At 38.6% G+C, this 22,612-nt stretch overlaps 1 long non-coding RNA gene across 1 annotated transcript in view; it reads left to right on the top strand.

The window, feature by feature from the left end:
- The first annotated feature begins 14,707 nt into the window (after positions 1–14,707).
- Positions 14,708–22,612, top strand: part of LOC134295581 (uncharacterized) — a 136,416-nt gene continuing 128,511 nt past the window's right edge. Inside the window, exon 1 of the long non-coding RNA XR_010002212.1 lies at positions 14,708–14,985. This is a non-coding gene — a long non-coding RNA (uncharacterized LOC134295581). The remainder of the gene's footprint in view (positions 14,986–22,612) is intronic.

Below are 22,612 nucleotides of genomic sequence, written 5' to 3'. Positions count from 1 at the left end.
TCTTCTTTGTATGTTACCATTATGCCTTCTATCCGTTCCCATCTGAATTTGATTTGCCTTTTTTTCAATTCTGCTGTTAGAAACATATATTTTCTTCTTTTGATCAAAATCGATGGTGGAATTTCCTTGAGGATTGCTATCTTTTTATCTTTGTAGAAAGTAGCTTGCTTATTATGTTCTTTTAGAATATTATCTCTGGTTGTTTTCTTTGTAAATTGGACTATTACATCTCTTGCGACCTTGTTTCGTTTTGCAAAATTTGTAGATATCCTATATGTTCTATCTATCTCTCTGTTCATGTCTTCATACGTAGATTGTGTCAGTTTAGTTGTTAGGTCTATAATTATTTCTCTAAGGTTTTCTTTGCTATCCTCAACTATGTTTCTAAATCTCAATTGGTATTCTAAGTTTTTTTGTTCAATCATTTCCTGTTTCATTTCTAATTTTTGATTATTACTCGCCAAATCTTCCATCTTAGTTTGGATCTTTGTTTGAATTTTGTCTTGTTTTTGTTTGTCAGCTTTAATATCCGCTAGTTCCTGTTCTATATTATTTATTTCTTTCTTCATCTCTCCCAGTTCCTCAGTAATCTCATTTTTCATCGTTAACATTTGATCTTGGAATACCTTCTGGTATACGTCTTGTTTTTCCGCCATTTTCTGGACCTCTTTCGTCAATTCTCTCACCTCCTTCATCACATCCCTAAGGCTGATATCCTCAGATAGTGAGTGTCTTCTTTGAACCCCCTGTATTCCTTTTGCATCTTTATTATCTTTCTCCATCTTGAATCTGAATGTGGACATTATCCTGAATCGGTTTTTAATTACGTTTATTAGATTGGCCCACTATTTGTAATTATGTATTATAGTATTATAGCCCCTCAATCTCCGTTTAATCTTTTTCTCCTTCCAAACTTTAGTCTCTTGTCCCTAGTCTTATCGAGTCCTTCAGATTTGTATCACCTCACAGCTTTGTATTCAATTTGCTGTTACTTTCCTCTCCACACCCTCTAATTAGTCCTCTCTCCACTCTCTCCCGACGTTCTCCTTTTCTCAATCCACGTCTTGGTTTCTCACCTTAACTTTCTTTGTCCTCCTCAATTCCTTCGTCGTCGTCCTTCCGTCCCTACTTTCCCCAGATCTTCCTTCGTTAATGTGCTCTAACCTGTCTTCTCTTCCTTATCTAGCTGCCGTAAATTCTTTATTTTATGGTTATGTTTGCCTCCTTTCTCTCTCGCAATGATCGCTTCTCCGTATTTGGATGCGCTATACTCTTCTCTCTCGCCTCGTCCGCTTTCTGGAGCTTCTCTGTATATTCCTACTTCTATTGCCCCTTTTGTCACTTCCTCTTCCTCTTTCAGTGGTCTTCTCTCTCTCACCTCTTCCGTTTTTCTTTGGTAAGGAGCTTTGGCTGATTGATTGGAGTGGCGCCCAATCACCTTCCACCTCTCCTCCTGTCTTTCTTCAGACCAGCCCTTCGCTCCCGCTCGTCATTTCCCTCCGACCCTGGGCACTTCTTATCTCTGGATTGTTTATGAAGAACCTCCCTTTAGTCACAACAATATGTCGCCAAGGTCAATTCTTCTTTATTCTTTATTCTTCTGTTCTTTTATATTTAGTCACTGTATTTCACTGTATTTCAATTGTATTTTCCCTCTATTATCTGGCCGTTTCACACACTCCCCGGCTCCCCGAGCACCCGGCTTTCTGATTTTGCCAAATTTATCTGAGATTATTTTATCATTTCTTCGTCCCGGGCAATGAGAGTAATTATTTCTTCAATTTAGAGTAAGTCTTTTCTCTGAATATAGATATTGGATATTCTTTTCATACCTTTCTTGAGCTTTCGCTCCCGCTTCTTCTTGAATTTAAAAATTTGGGCGAGTTTCGGCGGTAACCCAGTCCTCTGTCTGGTTAGCCTCGCTGCGACCCGCACACCCTGCGGACTACCAGTCCGGGTCTGTTTGCCCCCACCCTTGAGGGGATAGGGGCTCTAAGACCATCGGTTGGCAGCCCTACGGGTTTGGCAGTCTCCCTGACCTCGATCCGTCAGGGAGAGGGAGCTCCGCGCTCTACCCGGTCGCAATTGCTCGGCTGGCTCCTCGAGTAATCAAGAAGTCCACCCCGCCGCCATCTCGCCAAACCGGAAGTCCTTTAGAAACACTTTTGAAATGAAACACCAGTGCCCCTTTAATTTGTAATGTGTTTTGAGACATTTTTTCATCAGTCTCACAGTCCTAGTACATAGTATGAAATTCAACTTTACAAAGTCTAATAAATGAGAATATGGAAACAAATTTTCAAAGGCAGCATTGTCATTCTGAAATTCCCACCACAACTTTAGGACTAGAAAAGCAGGGCAAGGCTCTGAGATCAGTGCATCCTATCAGGGCTCTTTCCACCAGAGACAACATTATAAAATCCTTGAGGCTATATCAGATCTGTGATCACAGTGCTTTATGCAGTTGGTCCTAGATCAGGTTTTGGAGATCTGTATTGGCCTCATGGTGCTGTGTTGTTAACCCCCAACTTTCTTCCGGTCCAGCCAATTAAGGTTATGATCAGGGATGATTGAAGCTTTAGATCAAAAATATCTGGAGGGTCACAGCTGGAATATAATTTTGAAGCCTAAGGGTTTGGTGCAAGGTTTAATACCACTGTAAAATATTCTGAAAACTATGTGCATTTAAAAGAAATACAAATAAGTAAGAGAAAGAAGCCCCCCCTTCCAAGGAATAAAGAGACAGAGAGAGCACTTGAGATACAAAGAAAGCAACATAACAATAGAACAATGACTTCTGACTTTCTTTTCAGCAGTTATCAATGTATACTGTATAATAGATCTTAACTCTTCATCTAAAAATTATCTCATACACTTCTGATCACCCAGCCTTAACAATTACCAAAGCCCACAGTTATCAAATCATTTTCTTGTCTTTTCTTTTTGCAAAATGTCAATCAGGGGTTCCTAGTTCTTTAAGAAGATTTCTAAAGATTTATTTCTAATCAAGGCAGGTAATCATTCAGTTTTTACAGGCAGTCCTCTTTTTAAAAACAAGCAAAATGTTTAAAAGATAAATAAAACATTTCAATATGAAGCAACCACATTAAATGCCATCTTAAACAAAATGTCTTCACCTCCTGATGAAAGGAAAGCAGGGAGTGGGGGAAGCTATCCTGATGTGGAAGAGAGTCTCAAAGAGTGAGAGCGGCAACTGAGAAAGCTATATCTCATGTTCTCACCAAACAAGCCCGTGATGGTTTAGGATAAAGCCCTCTTTTGTGAATGCAGGTTTGTATAGGGAGATATGGTTTTTCAAGTTTGCCTTTGCCTTCCTCTGAAACTGAGAAAATGTGTCTTGGGTTTTCAAGCCGAAGTAGGGCTTCAAATTCTGGTCTCCAGAGCTGGAGTCTAGTGCTCAAAACACTACACTACCCTGGCTCTCAATTCTATTTTTTTTTTTTTGTTTATTCGTTCAGTCGCTTTTGACTCTTCGTAACCTCATGTACCAGCCCACACCAGAGCTTCCTGTCAGCTGTCACAACCCCCAGCTCCTTCAAGGTCAAGCCAGTTACTTCAAAGATACCACCCTTGGGCAACCCCTCTTCCTTTTTCCTTCCTTTTTCCCCAGCATCATTCTCTTCTCTAAGCTTTCCTGTCTTCTCACTATGTGGCCAAAGTACTTCGTCTTTGCCTGTAATATCCTTCCCTCCAATGAGAAGTTGAGCATTATTTCCTGGAATATGGACTGGTTGGATCTTCTTGTGATCCAAGGCACTCTCAGAATATTCCTCCAACACCACAGTTCAAATGCATCTATCTTCCTTCGCTTAGCCTTCCTTATGATCCAGCTCTCGCATCCATAGGTTACTATGGGGAATACCATTGTTTTAACTATGCAGATCTTCATTGCCAGTGTGAAGTCTCTACTCTTCCCTATTTTATTGAGATTAGTCATTGCTCTCCTCCCAAGAAGCAAATGCCTTCTGATTTCCTGGCTGCAGTCTGCATCTGCAGTAATCTTCGCACCTAGAAATATAAAGTCTGCCACTGCCCCCATGTTTTCTCCCTCTATTTGCCAGTTATCAATCACCAAATGTATGAAATGCTCAATGGTGAGTCAATACTTATTTAAATATTACTAACTTTGCCTGGCCACACGTTGCTGTGGCTTATGGGAATCATTTGTTGGCCAGGTGGAATAACAGTGAATAGCCTTGCAACCTCAAAGCCTGGCCATTTTCTGGAGTAGCTGGAGTAGCATCCTCAATCAAAGAACCTCTTTGAAGCCTGGCTACTTCCTTTGTAGAGGAATCATTGTTTGGCCAGCTTGAATTGCACTGGATAGTCTTGCAGCTTAAAAGCCTGGATGCTTTCTACATAGCGCATCGTTGCTAGGCCAAGTTGAATGGGACAGAGTAGCTTTGTGGCTTCAAAGCCTGACCACTTTCTACCTTGCGGAATCCTTGGTTAGCCAATAGCCAGTTTGAATAACAATAGTCTTGGTGTGGCAGGTATGAATGCTGCAATTAGGCACCTTGATTAGCATTTAATGGCCTTGCAGCTTCAAAGTTTGGTTGCTTCTTGTCTGGGGGAATCCTTTGTTGGGAAGTGTTAGCTGGCCCTGATTGTTTCCTTTCTGGAATTCCCAATTTCCCTGCTTTCAGAGTGTTGCTCTTTATTTACTGTCCTGGTTTTAGAGATTATATTGTTCTGTATTATTATACCACAGTAATTATTTCATATTATATTTATAATCTTATATTATCTGCTTAGAAGTGGATTATATGAGGCCCCTTCTACACAGCTGTATAAAATCCACACTGAAGTGGATTATATGGCAATGTGGACTCAAGATAATCCAGTTCAAAGCAGATAATATAATATTATAAATGGGTAATATAATTGTGTGGAAGGACCTTGAGTCTACACTGCCATATAATCTAGTTCAAATCAGATAGTTTGTATTTTATAGGCAGTGTGGATCAGGCCTAAGTGCACTCTGCCTGTGCCCTGGGTGCCATTTTGGCTGAGGGAGTTGCTAGGATATGAAGGGGGCGGGACCTAAAGACAGTGGGGGGGGGGGCAGACTAAAGGCAGCAGAGCCTACCTTTCTAACTGGCAGTTAGGGGGAGAAAGGCTCGTCCTCATCCTCTGTAATTAGGACTATTTTTCTAGGTTTTTTATTGAAAGACATATTTTGAATGACTATGTCTTTTGTGGACAAATTTGGTGTTATTTGGTTCAGTGGTTTTGTTGTTTACTCCATAGTAAAACGAACATTACATTTATATGTATATAAATTGATTCAATTGGCCAACTCCAGGTGGCATAATAAAGCAGTTTAGGCCAAGGAAATATCAGAAGAAAGACTACTTGAACATTAGATTTCTTGATGGCAAACTGAGCTGACACACAGACCACCTGGTTACAGCCTTCCCCAACATAGTGCAATATTTTGCATGTCTATTTAATAATAATAATTTTCAAAATTGCACTTACACAATATAGCTGGATCTTCATATTCACATATTCTGCATCCATGGTTTCAATTATCCACAACATGAAATATTCCAAAAATCAAACTTTATTTTGTCATTATATATAAGAGACATTATTTTATTACACTGTTGTATGTCAAGGTGATGCATGCCATATGCCAGCAAATATGGAAAACACAAGAATTGCCATCAGATTGGAAAAAATAAATTTACATTCCCATACCAAAAAAGGGAAATGCTAAAGAATGTTCAAACTTCCGTACAGTGGCACTTATTTCCCATGCCAGTAAGGTAATGTTCAAGATCCTGCAAGGCAGACTTCAGCAATACATGGAGCGAGAGCTGCCAGATGTCCAAGCTGGGTTCAGAAAAGGCAGAGGAACGAGAGACCAAATTGCCAATATCCGCTGGATAATGGAGGAAGCCAGGGAGTTTCAGAAAAACATCTACTTTTGCTTTATTGACTACTCTAAAGCCTTCGACTGTGTGGACCATAACAAACTGTGGCATGTACTTGGTGGTATGGGGATACCAAGTCACCTTATCTGTCTCCTGAGAAATCTGTATAAAAACCAAGTAGCCACAGTAAGAACAGACCATGGAACAAGATTGGGTTCAAGATTGGGAAAGGAGTGCGGCAGGGCTGTATACTATCACCCTACCTATTCAACTTGTATGCAGAACACATCATGCGACGTGCGGGTTTTGACGAATCCAAGGCTGGAGTTAAAATTTCTGGAAGAAACATTAACAACCTTAGGTATGCAGATGATACCACTCTGATGGCTAAAAGTGAGGAAGAGCTGAGGATCCTTATCACCAAAGTGAAAGAAGAAAGTGCAAAAGCTGGGTTGCAGTTAAAAGTCAAGAAAACCAAAATCATGGCAACCAGACCGATTGACAACTGGCAAATAGAGGGAGAAAATGTGGAGACAGTGACAGACTTTATATTTCTAGGCGCAAAGATCACTGCAGATGCAGACTGCAGCCAGGAAATCAGAAGACGTTTACTTCTTGGGAGGAGAGCAATGGCCAACCTCGATAAAATACTGAAAAGCAGAGACATCACACTGGCAACAAAGGTCCGCATAGTCAAAGCAATGGTATTCCCCACTGGAGGGAAGGATATTAGAGGCAAAGTTGAAGTATTTTGGTCACATCATGAGAAGACAGGAAAGCTTGGAGAAGATCATGATGCTGGGGAAAATGGAAGGAAAAAGGAAGAGAGGATGACCAAGGGCGAGATGGATGGACGGTATCCTTGAAGTGACTGGCTTGATCTTGAAGAAACTGTGGGCGGTGATGGCCGATAGGGAGCTCTGGTGTGGACTGGTCCATGAGGTCACGAAGAGTCGAAAACGACTGAACGAGTGAGACGACGATGTAATGGAAATTGAGCCTCCATAGATTTTTGGTATCCACAGATGTTACAAAATTATGTGATATGTGGTTTGAATGAAATTGTATGGAAAGAGTATGACTGGGGGCTATAGAGGTTGAAGATACCATTCTAATAATGAAGCCTGGCAAACTGCAAAAGGATGATGAAGGAAAATCTACTAAACCACTGAACTGCTGACATTGATGACATTAGATAATGATTATGGCACAGAGGGTCTTGGAACCAAACTTCAGTGGACACCAGCAACATACTCTACAATACTAATTAGCAGATAGTCTCCCATCAGTCTTCACATTTTGATTATCCGAATGGAACTAATGACGATCCTTATTCTTCTTTCTTTCATTTCTATAGTTTCTGAAGAAGTCTTACTATTCTACCAATCTTTCTGTAAACTTTTTTATGATTTGAAGTGGAGGGATGGCATCTTCATAAATCTGAAGTCAGCCTTGAATTCAGGTCACTCAAACCAGTACAACTCCCTAGTGTCTTTTTGCCTCTGTATAACCCTTGGAACAAACTATTCCAATTTATATGTACTGTGGAAAGTCTGTGTTATTCTTGCTGTGAGTCTGTTTTTTTATTGGGGTGGAAAGCCCACAGGCAATTCAAGCCACCCAAAAGACCTTAGAACATGACGATGAACTCATCTTGGTTCCCATGACAAGCATATTTGCTCAATTTAGAAGTATCTTCAGACATTCTGCAAATGGAACAAATTCCAGTGACCCTTCAACCCTATCAGTATCTTGAGTAGAAGTCAATAGTCATACAGTGTCACTGACATTAGTCCCATTAACTGAAATGTAGTAGAGCTGAGCTTAAATTCCTCATGTTTTTCTAGGAAACCACCTTAGATTTTTAACTCTTGCTGCCTTCCCCCCCCCTCTCAAAAAGATTGCATTTGCACAACTTTCTAAATCACTTTTTTGTCACATCTGCCACTCCCCACCCTAATATTTGCTGCATACAGCTCTAAAATAGCATTTTTATGTGTAACTCCAGCCAAAATAATATATATCACTTTGGATAGCATAGAAAAGGGTTAACATCCCTGTGGTGTCTGTTTTGCTGCCATTGCCCCGGTTCAGAAAATTTAACCTCACTTTCTGTCCCTGTGATAATTAGATTTGAAAATATTGGCTTGTTATGGAAACAAGGATTGGTTAAAAAAAATCAGTGGAGACACCTTTTCTCTCACTTCCTCTCGTCTCAGCCTCATCTGTAACTATGAGTTATTTGTAAGTCAGATGTTTGTAACTCACTGTCTGTATTCCATTCTCTCTTTTTTTAAAAACAAACAAAACTCTTCTGAATTAGGATGTATCACATATTGGATTAAATATACATTTATAAGATCATAATAATTATGTCTTAATTCTTTGTATTCTAATTTTCCACAGTTGCTAAAGATCCCTAAAACCCACCTTTATAAGAGAGGAAGCAGGACCATCCAAAAGAGTTATGTGGCTCTGGTGAGTGGGGTGCTGGTGGAGGAAGCATCAAGCCCCCTCCCACCAGCAAGCTGCCATGTAAGAAGAATGACATGCTGTTGCTTGTCACATTGCAGCTTGCTGGTGGGAGGAGATAGAACATGTCATACAAATTTTCAGCAGATTTGTTTAAAATCTCACACGTTAATGCAGAAATGGAACTGACTGTGGCTAAATATGTGTGAAAGCATTACAACCCAAAGGTAGATAGATTTATACACACCTAAGAATGAGGAACACAACACCTCTGTGCATCAAAACTTAAGTCTATGGTGTGTGCATGAAGAAGCAGAATTCTGTTTTCTCTGTCTTGGATATCTGAACCTATTTAAATGAGCTTGTGACTAGCACCGCAAACTGAATTAGTCTGACTCTGGATACAGCACTTTGTGCTGTCTGAACAGAATGCAGCGAGGAGGAGCTGATGGCAAAGGAGGCTTCCTTAAGCCCCTCCCTGCCATTGACTGTGGTGACACCAGTCTCAAGAGACCTCTGGTCTTGTTCGACGGGAGGAGGGATTCAAAGGATCCCCTACAGCCATACAGCAGGCCTTTCTGGCTGGAAATGAGTGAATAACAGCACAACAACCAAATAAACATTTATTTTAATTTCCTGATAGTTATAACAATGATTCTATGGATGCCTAGCAAGGTTTTTTTTAGCATTTTCCACCTAGTACCATCTATAATCAATCCTAAAATATTGCAACTCATTTGGCAACAAGTTCCATAAAAAAATGGAACAACAAATTCTATACAAAACAGAAAAAAAATCTCTGAAATTCACTGATTTTTCCAAAAAATGTAAACAGAAATGTTTAAGATGTGAACTAAAATGTAAATATAAAGTAGCACTCTAAAACAAACACACACACACACACACACACTATGCACACAAACAAACAGGTAGCTGAGAGATAGCGTACAAAACTTTGATTGAGTTTTCATTTTGATCTTGTTAAATAGCACACTGAACCTGGTGACTCTGATCAGATATATGGATCTGTATAGCACAGGCTTGGGCAAACTCCGGCCCTCCAGGTGTTAGGACTTGTGGGAGTTGAAGTTCAAAACACCTGGAGGAGCATGACAAACAGATAGAAAACTCCTTAAAGATTAGTATGCTGTACATAGAAACATAAATCTGACTATTTTCAGATAATTGCATCACACTCTTCCGTGACATTTTCTCTGAGTAATACAAGAAAATATTTTTTCCTCTTTGGATATGCACCCAAGGGGCATAACAGTAAGACGTTTTAGTAGTCCTTAAACATTACTTGTAAAAGATTGTTGATTCAACTGCTGAATGGACAGTTGTTATAGTTAGAAAATTGCTCAAAAGCTTACTGCATTTTATCCTTTTATAGATTGTTTTTGTTACACTGTCCATTAAATTGCAATGGCCTTTGGCTAAATACAATAAAGATGATTGATGACCTAGAGTAATAATAAACTGAAGAGAAGTTACCGGTAAAGCAATAAATTAGGGCAACTCCCTTCTATCTAGAAACTTAACACACCACCAACCTCCTGATGTGTGCCTTGAACAATGAAGTCCACATGCATTGGCCAATATTCTGGTCTCCATGCTTCCTTTGGAATGGTTGAAGGAGAAGAAATAAAGACTGGTAGTTATATGCCATATGATTATGCCTGAAATCTGCATTACTGCCTTATTAACTCTCTTCTACATTTGAAAATGACCCAGGGATTGAGCACAAACAAACAATTGAAACTCTTTGTTGCAGCATGTGGACAGCAGGAGGATTATGAGGACTTCCAAATTTCACACTATTACACTTGCTATCCAATCCACTTCTTGCCACTACATCACCATCTCTTCCATGGACAAAAGGGGATATTTTGGCCAATCAGAGTCCCTCTTTTGGTGACAAAGGCTCTTCATGCTTACATCTGTACATGCATAAAGCCCCTCCATGCTGATGCTGAATGTAGGAAAATTGTTAGGAATCATGATCTATTTCCCTTTGGGTATTCCTCTGTATAAACAAGATTAAAGCATGGAGATTAATAGTCAACACTGCCCCTGATAATATATTTTGTTTACGTCAATTATACATACAAGACAAAATGAACAGCAATCATACATTGGAGAGAAATCCAAAATATGGGCAATTTTGACATCAACAATTGCAATAGGTCTCTGGCCCTTTGAGATTCAGTGTTATGGCCAGTTCAAAACAGCAAACATGGTATTTGTTTCCACAATAATAATAATAAAAAAAACCAAACCACACAGACAAAATATGAGAGCAGTGGAGCAAGATTTCTGTGATAGCTTAGAAGTGCACTGTGGCATGGTGAATCTAAAAGAGAGAGGGAAAGGGGAAAAACACAAGGGAAAAAAGTAATAAACTCATGCTACCCATGGGCAGGCTTCACAGCAGCTGAGTAAGACAAATAGAAGAAAGCAGCTGCTGCCACCGCCCACAGGGAAATGTAATGACCCAAGTCATGATCTACCAAAGGCAGAACCTCTGGAATAAGTCAGAAGTTACAGGGAACAAAAGTGAGCCTAAAGAAGCAAACTTCAATGCCCTGAACTGCGCAAAGTGATTATTCAGTCAGAATGGGAGACAAAACTGAGATTTTGGATAGCTGTAGATGAAACACAGTAAAGTTGTAGTTAGCTAGTTTTTGTTTGTTGACTGACTTGTTGACTTATTAAAGAGTGCAATATATATTAACACCACACAGGTTCACTCCATGTGACTTTATTTCCCAACTTTCATATTCATAGTTCAACCATGCCGAAGGTTCACCTCATCCAGCATTTCCCACTCTTAGATGTCTATGTGGGAAAGAAGCAAGTAGATTCTATCCATACTTTTTTCATTGCCAGTAGAGTGGAGTGGGGATGAGAAAAACACAGAATGCCATAACAATATACAAGTAAGTTTTACTACATTACACTAGGGAGAACTAGATCCTCAATTGCTGCTTTCATTAGAAGATGCCTATGTTTATTCTCATATTAATTTGGCACCAGGAATGCTTTCACTCAGAAATGCATGTGGGTCTTAAAACATTGTACTGAACCACTTGCATTAAGCAATAGTATTCACACTTCCTTTCTACCCCACTTGTGTTGCAAAATGTGGGATATTTTCTTTAAAGAACTTCAGGTAAAAAGTAGAGGGATGATTTAATTAGTCCATCTTTCCAAAATATGGAAAGGATGAATGGATGGATGAATAAATGAATATATTTAAATTTGTATCCCAGTTGAGTGAGTTCAGTGCAAAGGTGCTTAATTGTTAACAGAACTTCATAATATATAGATATTAAGAATCAGTCACTTCTGAAGAAAGACACAGCAGCATCCTCATTTCAAATAGAGCCCATAACCACTAGGAGACAATGAAGATCCCAACCCACAAATGAATTAGTCCACAAAAGTAGCATCCTGACAATTATGGCAAAATTAAAGAATAGGGAAACAATGGCATGTATATAGAGATGGGTTGAAATGTTTCTTTTTTTGTGCCGTTCTTCTGTGCATTCATTCATAGGTCTATTGTGGATCTGTTCTTCCATTTCCTGAATGTGGCAGGTGCCTCAGGCACTAGACTCTAAGTATTACAAAAGGGTGGCAAATATTTAGCTATTTATTGTGTTGTTATTGTAATTTTAAACCAAGGATGGGAAACTGTCTCTTTGGGATGTTCTGCCTCATGTGGAAAGTAATTTAAATGCCTTTAGTTAGTATGTACATTCACTTGGAAGGGGACATTATTGCATTCATGACATTGATTCCATTTTGCAGTGTAATTATTGCAAGTAGTCTCTCATTCCTAACACAAGAATTTACATAAAAATAGAATGTATGAAAGAAAACTTGGAGACTCGGAGCAATGAGTTCAAATTACAGGAAAGGAGATTCCACCTGAACATTAAGAAGAATGTCCTGATTGTAAGAGCTGTTCAGCAGTGGAACTCTCTGCCTCGAAGTGTGGTGGAAGCTTCTTCCTTTGAGGCTTTTAAACAGAGACTGGATGACAATCTGTTGGGGGCATTTTGATGGTGCTTTTCCTGGATGGAAGGGGGTTGGACTAAATGGCTCATGTGGTCTTTTTCAATTCTATGATTCTAATGAGAAAGTCCCCTTTCAGCTTAGCTGCATGAATCACCGTGTCTTTAGATTGGTCAGAAGTAAATGACAGCACCTTGTCATTTGTAGGTGACAACACATTTTTGTCTAGAAGTAGAATATTATTTACAGATCAAAACTATCAAAATGTATCAAATCACCTTGGTTTGGAAAATTGCATGTAACAGCAAAATAATGCATATTCTCAGCACATTTTTTTTTATTCCTGTAAAATTTGTGCAGTCGGATTTGGTACCTTTTGGAAACAGACTCTGCTCAACATCTCTAAAATTTGAAGTAAAACATGGAACAGATTCATTGCCCGATTGACATGGAAACTATAGAACATCTTACAACTGTAGACTACACAAAAATAGAATAAAATATAATAATAATAATACTTTATATTATCTCCTCAAGGGACTCAGAGCGGTTTCCAATGCAACAAGAAACATACAACAATTTAAAACCATACAACAATTAAAACATAATACCATGTAAAAATACATCAGACAGATAGTTATATCATAAGGATTTAACATTCAGTAACAAACTCCATCAAAACCCAGGCATAGTGACCAGGATTAGTATTGTGATGGTCGGCTATAAAGGTGTGTTGGTTGCTACAATAATTATTGGCTTAGGGAGGTGGATAAAGTGCTAAGCAAGAGCATAATCGGCAGGCATAGGAGGGCTCTACTCAGAGATCTGCTGAAACCACCAGTATTTCAGATCCTTACAGAACAAGGAAAAGGTAGGGGCTTGTCTGATTTCTCTGATTTCCAGAGCCGGGGGCCACCACTGAGAAGACCCTCTCCCTCATCCCCACCAACCGTGCTTGAGACAGCGGTGGGAGCGAGAGGAGGGCCTTCCTGGAAGATCTTAGAGCTTGCACCGGTTCATAGAGGGAGATATGATCACGGAGATGCAGCACACTCAAAATGTTTACAGAATCTAAATTAACTTACTGTGATATATAATGTTTGCAGTCAAATGCTAGCTGCTTCCTTTTAAAAGTACTATGATCTTTGCTGAATAACCCAGGGTGGCAATGTCACACATAACAGTCCAAAACATGGATGGGCAGAGTGTAGTCCTCCAGGTGTTATTGGGCTGCAGCTTCTATTAGCCCCTGCTGTATGATGAGTAATGCTGGAAATAGTAGTCCTCCAACATCTAGTAGCTCTGCATTTTCCCATCTCTACTTTAAAAGTTATATATCTGATACTCTTGGAGGTTCTTCTGAAGTATCACTTTTTCATATATTACTGGTTTTATTTCTGTATAGGTCATTAAATGTGTGTTCCCTATCTCCCTAATTATTGGTTTTATTAACTCACTTTCTTTGTATTCCCATCATAAGCTATGTGGGACTTTAAAATGCCCTTTTCAATTAAAAATGGATTTCTCCAGCATCCTGATATTTCCCCATAGAGTGAATATGTAGGAAACCAGCTACAGTGGCTTGATTGAAATGTGATCATATAGAGACACAATAGAAGGTCAGTTCTAGCTTTTCCGAGTCTGATTATTTTTTCCCCCTACAGCCCAACACTTTGCAATGCATGTCTACTTCTGCATTTAGTCTAGTGGGGCTTTATCTTCAGGTAAATCTATATAGTATTGTTGCTCATACTCTGTAAATAAGCATTCATGTCATCACAGAGTTGGTGCACTTTGCTAACTTCCTGTTTGCTAGAAGCTAAACATAATGGAGGAATTTTTAAGTAAAATTTCCAGCAGACCTTATATTAGCACTGTACACTATAAAAACTAAATAGGAAAACCATACTCTATTACAAAATGGAATGCCATTCAGAGCACAGGGTACTCTGATCTGAAGTTCAGAGGGTAGATTGTTTACCATGAAATGCCACATTTGCATATGGTAAGTACATTTTTTATTAAAAAATCCATGCAAATAGTCACTCAAACGCTGATGTAAATAGCACAATGGAGTATGTACACACAAGGGATTTCTCTACACTTAGATCAATAGAACATTGCTCCCATGCATTCCAAATTGTCCATCTTTAATTTAGGAGAATTATTTATTTAATATATTTGTTACATCTGTTCCTTGCCCTGCTACCAAGGATCTCAGAAAGTCATTTAAGCCTTACATTAAATCTTGCAATAAGCTGCTAAAATAGAGATAGGATTCTAATATCTAAACAATCGGAAAATTGTGAAAGACAATAAAAGAAAAGGCTAGTTCAAGCCTGTAGAAAGTCCTCCTGAGGAGCAGCACCACCATCTCATCACAGTTTGCAATCTGGAACACGTATAATGAAGTTCTATAGTGGCTCACCTCTAGAATAGTGTATGTCCTTCCCAGAAATGAACAATGGTGCCTTCTGTGGTCTTTGTGTCACTCCTGCACAATGTGAAGATTGGACCAGTTCATCCACCATGGGTTCAATATATAAAGACATTGTGACAAACAGAGGAGCATCTGTTTGTTACAGAGCAGCAGGTACGTTTTAACAGTACTTTGGGGTATATTGTATGTTGTGCTCACATTTTTGTGTTGTTGTTGTTGTTGTTGTTGTTGTTGTTTTTACACAAATATACATAGCTATTTTTGGATGGAAGTTTGGGATCCAGTTTTGGCAAAAAAAAAGTTATCATCATCATCTTCATCATCATCATCATCATCATCATGGTATCACTGCTGTCATGGTCATCATCATTGGAACCTTGAAGATTATCTGATTAATAATATACTCTCAATTAGGCTTGTGCACGGATTTGTTATGGACGCTTGTTTGGAAGCCCGTAACGGCATGGGCTCCGCTGCTATTTTTTAACCGGCTGCAACAGAACAGTGGCTGTTGGAAACCAGCTGCTTTTGGTTGCAAGCGGAATGCAGGGAGGAAGGCATGGGGGGGGGGGGGGCAGACACCACTCCAGCACCTCCAAATCAAGAGAGAAGAGAGGACGTTTTAAAGGAAGTACCGAATAGGATACCTCAAGGTTGATTCCTCTTCTTTCCCTGGCAAATGGGAAGCCTCATTTAAATGCCTTGGAAAACTGCCTGCTGTAGGGAGAGAGTGCCACTCCTCTAAAGTAGAAATGGCTTTAACAAAGCATTAAACCCAGTCTCCTCTACAGACAGAAGGGGAAGGATCGCAGAAAGAGAAGTATCTTTACTTTGATGCTTTTAATCCAGGTCTTAATGAAGGATTTTAGGAAAAACACAATTCCTAAAATGACAGGAAGGGGAGCCTGTGAGAAGTCCCCCCCCATTGCCACCAATGGGCTGGATAGAAAACTACTCTTTCAGCTTTCTGGATCGAAAATGGATTTCTGTCCTCCCAAATTCAGGGAGCTCCCGAAAAGCAGATCAGGACCCCTATCGAAATCTAGGACACCGAAACAGATAGTGGTTTTCGTGGATTGCACAAGCATATTCTCCACTACTAAAATCGGGCATAACTTGGGTCATTTTAAATTATACTTTAAACTTCTAAAAGTCCCTTTGTCTGTATTCCCAAATCCTTTCCTATGGCTCTCGGCCCCTGAAGAACCAACGTCCTTTTCAATTATCATCTGGCTAGTAGTATTATCAGAGAGGGAGGGAGGGAGGGAGGGAGGAGTTGGGTGTTTTGTTTTTTACCTTCTTCTCCCATTTAGATGCACTACAAAGCAGAATACCAAGAGGAAAGATTTAGCAAGGCCTGGAGTTACTTAAAGGGCAGTAGTCTATGGAAGTCTGTAAATCTCCATGGAGGACTACTGTTCCCAAAGACTGAACCAACAGGGTGAAGGAGAAGAAATAAAATAAACAAGAAAAATATATTAAATAAATTTAACAATTAATAATATTTTAAAAAAATCTATCCCTTGCTTCATGCACACTGTCAATACATAAATAAAACATTTAATACATAGGATCTTTGAGGAGTAAAGAAAGGAAGGTTTTAGGGTTTTGGAAGCTGGAAATTCTTCAAGCCTTCAAAGATCCTATCTGTGGGAGCTTGATCAGCAACTCCTGATAAAACCCATGTTTGAAAGTGTATATGGTTTATATGTGAACAGCAATAAGGGGGAAAAAATTTAGAAAACCATTTTGAAAAGCTAAACATCCTGATTTCTGACTATTGCTTCTGGAAGTGTCATTTGATTTCCCTGTTTGTGAATCAGTGTCTTGAAAAGAGGGGGTTATAATGTTTATTTATCTACCTCGGGAAGATGAATACTGCAGGATAGTGGATATTTGCAAAGAGCTCTGGTAATATCATATCAGAGAGCTTTCACTGCATTATGCATTTAGTCAACTGGTAAAAGGAAAGGTGTTGCTCTACATAGATTCTAGCCCACCTGGACTCAAGGGGGCTGTAATCTTTACCTATATATTTGTTAGAAAGCTCTTATAACTGAGTGATGGAAAGCAATTTGCTTTTATACAACATATTGTATATGCATTAAAATTGTTCTAACTCGGATTCATAACCAGTCTCATTCCCACAAGTTCTTACGATATAGTAGGCTGTCATTAAATTGATTCAAAGAATAAATTGCCATCAGCATTCCTGGGTTATTCCTGCATCTGCTACCAGTTTTGACATTTTTTAAAGAACGTATTTTGAAGAAATGGGAAAAATATATTAAATCTAGCAGTTGAATCTATAAATGTTCTTTTTTAGCAGGCAAAAACTTTTGATAGGACATCAACGTTTCATCTCTTTTCATATCATTGGTGAATTATTTAGAGTATATATTGTTTTTGTTCAGCCATATAGAACAGGAAATAGTCTATCATCAACTAGTGCTGTGTTTACTACCTGGCTTCACAATTTAAGAGCTCGGAGTATGGGATTTTTGTTTTGTTTTGTTTTCTTGGGTTTTTTGGGGGGTTTTTTTGGTTTTTTTTACAAAAGTTGTATTTTCTCTCTTTGCCTAGGAGGTTGTTTGTAAGACTTTCATATCTCACTCTGGGAAATAGGGTGAGATATGAAAGTCTTGGGCCTGAACTACTACTAGGGCACATTTATACTGCAGAATTAATGTAGTTTGACATCATTTCAGCTTGAATGGTTCAATGCTATACAGTCATAGGTATTGCAGTTTGGAGAGGCACAAGCACTTTTTGGCAAAAGAGGCTAAAAACCTTTTAAACCACAGGTATCATGATTCCACAGCACTGAACCATAGCTGATAAAGTGGTCTAAAACTGCTTTAATTATGCAGTGTAAATGTACCCCTAGGAAAGAAAAGGGGATGTGTGAGCCTCAGATATTTTAAGATTGCAAGTGTCATCAACCAAAGCCTGCATAGACAATGATGAACAACCATGGGGGCTCAACAGTTTCTGAAAGCTGCACACAACTCTTATCCTTGTAAGGGGATATTCAAATATAAATTATATAACTGAATACCAAAGTCAAGATTGTCTATGTCATGGTATTTCCAATTTCTGTGTATGGATGCAAAATCCAGTCAATGAAGAAAGCTAACATGAAGAGAATTAATTCATTTGGAATGTGATGCTGGAGGACAGTTCTCTGGACCACGAAAAAGACAAATAAATTGGTCCTAGAACAAATCAGACTTGGACTCTTACCAGAATTCAAGATAACTAAACTGAGGCTGTTGTACTTGAGACTATCATAAGATGATGTGACACATTGGAAAAAACAGTAAAGCTCAGTAAAGTGCAAGGTAGTAGGTAAAGATGGAGACTGCACTATATGTGGATTGATTTAATTAAGGAAGTCACTGCCCTGAGTTTGCAAAATTGGACCAGGGCAGTTGATGGTGTTGTCTCATACATAGAAACCAGAAGTCAAAGTTGAATTGGCAGCAAATAACAACAAAAAAGGGTGCTATAGTGAAATCACAGGCATCACCCTCTTCCTGAGTCCTCAAAGTTGTGCAGTTGACAACAAGAAATGTGTTTCACACTGCATGAATATTTCCATTATATCTGTATGTGACATCCAATGTATTAAGTGGAACTCAACATAGGAATTTAATTGCAGGACTTTGTAGACCTGTGTTAGCTCATGACTCCAATATTAGTTGGGCAACGAATCCAGGTTTAAAAGGAGCTATCCAAGGTGCTAACACATTTCTCAAAAATAGCACCATGGATAACACTCTTAAAGCCAGTCCAAACTTGAAGTGGATTCACTGCCCACAGAAATCAAAATAACAACCTGGTAGAGTTGCAGAAAAATGGAAAGGTGTCACTCATACAGAGTTTTGAGCTTTTAATTACTTAATATCCTTAGATACTTACATGAAAGATGGGAAGGTATTATAATATTGGGAGGGTTCAAACAATATCTACATTCTATTAAAATAGAATCTCATCTTAGATATAATACATTTCTCCAGTGCAACAGTACTCTCAGCTTTCAAGTACCAAAATGTGCTGGATAAAAATCTTTCATTTCCTCTCTTGCAGTTTTTGAAATGAGTATTCACAGCAAAGGAAACTTACCTGTTGGGAGATTATTTATATTTACTGCAAAAGGTCATTAAAATGTCCAATTCTTGATTCTTCCAATAAAGCAACATATCCTGAGGATTAGCAAGCCGCTGTGTCTCAAATCCAGAAATTATGACTTCTTATCAAAAAGCTGCGGCAGGGAGAGCCAAATGCTGGTGATAATTAAATAAAACAACTTAATGGAGAGTAACCATTATGAGAGGTTAAAAATTACTATAGACAAATAAGTCTGACCTATTGTCCTTCACATAAAAAGATATGTTATGTGGACAATTAAACTGACAAATTACTTTGTTTATTTTATTATGGTTATATTTATTGTTGATGTACTCTGATTGTTGTTTATGTGATTTTAATATGTTGTAAGCCACTTTAGGTCCTGTGAGGGAGAAAAGTGGAATATAAATAAAGAATTATTATTACAGTAGAGTCTCACTTATCCAAGCCTCGCTTATCCAAGCCTCTGGATTATCCAAGCCATTTTTGTAGTCAATGTTTTCAATATATTGTGATACTTTGGTGCTAAATTCGTAAATACAGTAATTACAACATAACATTACTGCGTATTGAACTACTTTTTCTGTCAAATTTGTTGTATAACATGATGTTTTGGTGCTTAATTTGTAAAATCATAACCTAATTTGATGTTTAATAGGCTTTTCCTTAATCCCTCCTTATTATCCAAGATATTCGCTTATCCAAGCTTCTGCCAGCCCGTTTAGCTTGGATAAGTCAGACTCTACTGTATTATTATTATCATCATCATCATCATTATATATGTTTTTAGGATTTGAGGGTTTTGAAGTGTACAAAATATACTCATTCCAAAGACTGTGCTTTCCAAGTAGGGCTAAAGATATTGCTCCCCAAACTCCTAAACTGGAAGACTTTTGCCCCTGTTTATGCATTTCTACCACATTACTTTTCCTTTCCAATTACAATTTTATTAGGACTACAAAATGAACTAGTACAATCAATAAATGCTAAAATAATACAGTTTGTGATAATTGGAGCAACGATATTTTATTCACAAAATTGGGGGGAGGGGAGGGAGAGAGAGAGATACCAAGAATGGAAGACTTCGTTGTCTTCAAATTGACAGAAATGGACAAACCTGCAATGAGTCTCAGGAAAAAAGGATATAAAAAGGACAAAGCATTCAATTACGACTGAGTTTTTCAAATAATTTTGAAGGAAGAAGAAATCTCACCTTGATTTTATATAGATACAGTGATTAGCCAGAGGTTGTTAACACTATAACCTAGGAAGATACGCATTATATGTGTATAGCAAATATATGCCTCCTACCCAAGGAACAGGAAGTCAACAGGAGAGGCTAAAGGGGAGGAGGGAAAGCAATAACACAACTGTATTCAATTTCACCCAGAGCAAAAGATGAAACATTTGCAATACAATTATGAAAAAAATGTAAAAATATTTTTTAATGTGGGCACCCCCCCCCCTTGCAAAAATGAAAAAGAAGAATTCATGTGGGAAGAAATGCGACCCACGTGTTTATCTGACTTCATGTAAGTAGGAATGCCTAAAAAAACTCCACAATAACCAACAAAATTATTTCCTTTGAGCGATAGAATCATGATGGAGGACTTAGAAAATTTGTACAGAAATAGCCTCTCTAGGATTTTTCTAAGTTATCCAATGTGGCTCCGGCAACTTTCAGTGGAAGCATACTACAGAATCACCTGGAGGACCTAGAAAATTTCTAGAAAGGACATATTTTATTGGAGTCAAGTAGGTGAAATTGTAAGTACTGTTCCCATGGACACAGGAACAACACAATGGACTTCATCCCATGTGATAAGTAACATGTTGGGGATCGTTGTTTTTTTCTTAAGTTTTGCAATGCCCCGTTGGAAATTAAACAAGTGATTTTCCTACCCACATCATACAATTTCTTTCATTTAGTTTTCTTTTCAAATATTCTATTTGTCTTCCCATCATACGGGAGACATATTTCTCCTCCCACTGTCTCCTCCCCCATTTTCTTTTACTTGAAAAAATCCAGTGTTTGTACTCACAGAAGTACTTTTTAACACAAGATCATTAAATGGGATTTCTTCTATTCTATATTATAATTTCTCTTTATACAGATACTTCTCTTTTCTTAAGGTAACTCTATTAAATTTACTTTGAAAACAAAAAGATATAAATAAAACTACAGTTCTTTCCTCCTTCGTCCCAAAAAGATTATGGGGGAATCTATTTTAGCTCTGCCCTCCAGGATGATGTCATTGTTATGTTTACAAGTGGGAAATGGAGAATTCCCATCACATGTTAAATTTGATGTTTTCACCCATCTCTACACGGGGAATTTAAAATGAAGTCGATTTTCAATCAACTTAGGAATTGTTGGGGGGGAAACGCACTTATGAACAGCGAAATACCTGAAACCCACAATACGAGTTTGTGTTGTGTGATGGGCCGTAGGTAGCCATTTCTAAAATGTGTAGAAATGCTGATTTTGTTGTGTGTGGTGAAGTAATAGGAATAACAAACTGCGTTTCTTTTTGGTAATATTAGCAATAATGAATTACTTTAGCAGGTTTGGTAGTGCATTGTATAATACATTTCTTTTTTGATGTAATTTTTAAAGCTTTGTACTGTTTTCCAAAAGAAATAGTATTATCTTGGTGGATTGAAAGCAGGAAAAAAATTCTTTGCAATTTCTTTCCCCTTGAATTAAAACTGTAGGGTTGGCCCAACTTTGGTATTGTTTTATGCAGCTATTTCTGGAGGTGGGCCATTTTCCCTTTCAGAAGAGTGCCTTTTCCTTACTGTGCATCTGTTCTTTGACTTCTCAAGGCTCCTTCCTAGTTAGTTCCTCACTCAGGCATTAGCCATATTTCTTCTAGACTATTTGCAAATGAGCAAAGGAAAAGGAAACATTACCATAGTTGAGAAATAAGAGGTCATAAGACAACCAACAGAAATAACACGCTGCTATATGGACTTTAGTCTTCCTCTAAGTACCTTCTTCTGTAAGAGGGCTGAAGAACAACACACTTTATTGTGAAATTGAAGATCAACAGGGGTTTATTTATTTCGTGTCAAAAGCATTGTACAACAAATACATTTCAAATAATGGGGAAAAAAGAAAAAAGAAAAAAAAGAAATCACAAGCAACTAAATAGTTTTGGACCAAAAGCGGGCAACAGCAACCGCATTGTCTGTAGCTTTAAACAACTCCTTCTCCGTACATGAGGCAGGGCATTGTGGGCAAGCATACATATGCTGAGTTGTTTGTTCAGCTCCACAGTCACACAAGGTGGAGGATTCCTCCAGGTAGTGCCACCTTGCCAAGTTGTCTTTTGATCTGCCCACTCCACTTCTGAGTCTGTTCAGGGACTTCCAAGTTGCCCATTCTTGGTTTGCCCCGGGAGGAAGACCCTCATGGGGGGTCATCCAGTTAGAATTGCCAGGTTTAGCTGTCCAGAAGGACACCCTTGCTGTTGTTGGAGGAACATCAAGAGGAGTGGTGGTTCTCATGAAGCCCTTCCTTGATTTGAGTCTGGTGGGAGGAGGGTGATAGCCATGCAGTGGGTGGCTTTCACAATGTTCGACCTTTTTTCTCTCACCATTAGCAGCAACTTCCCGTCGCACGTCAGGAGGGGCAATGCCAGCTAAC

The sequence above is a fragment of the Anolis carolinensis genome, chromosome 1, assembly GCF_035594765.1.
Source record: "Anolis carolinensis isolate JA03-04 chromosome 1, rAnoCar3.1.pri, whole genome shotgun sequence".
Taxonomy (NCBI): domain Eukaryota; kingdom Metazoa; phylum Chordata; class Lepidosauria; order Squamata; family Dactyloidae; genus Anolis; species Anolis carolinensis.
The sequence above is the reverse complement of the archived record's forward strand: the minus strand, read 5'-3'. Positions and strand labels throughout refer to the sequence as shown.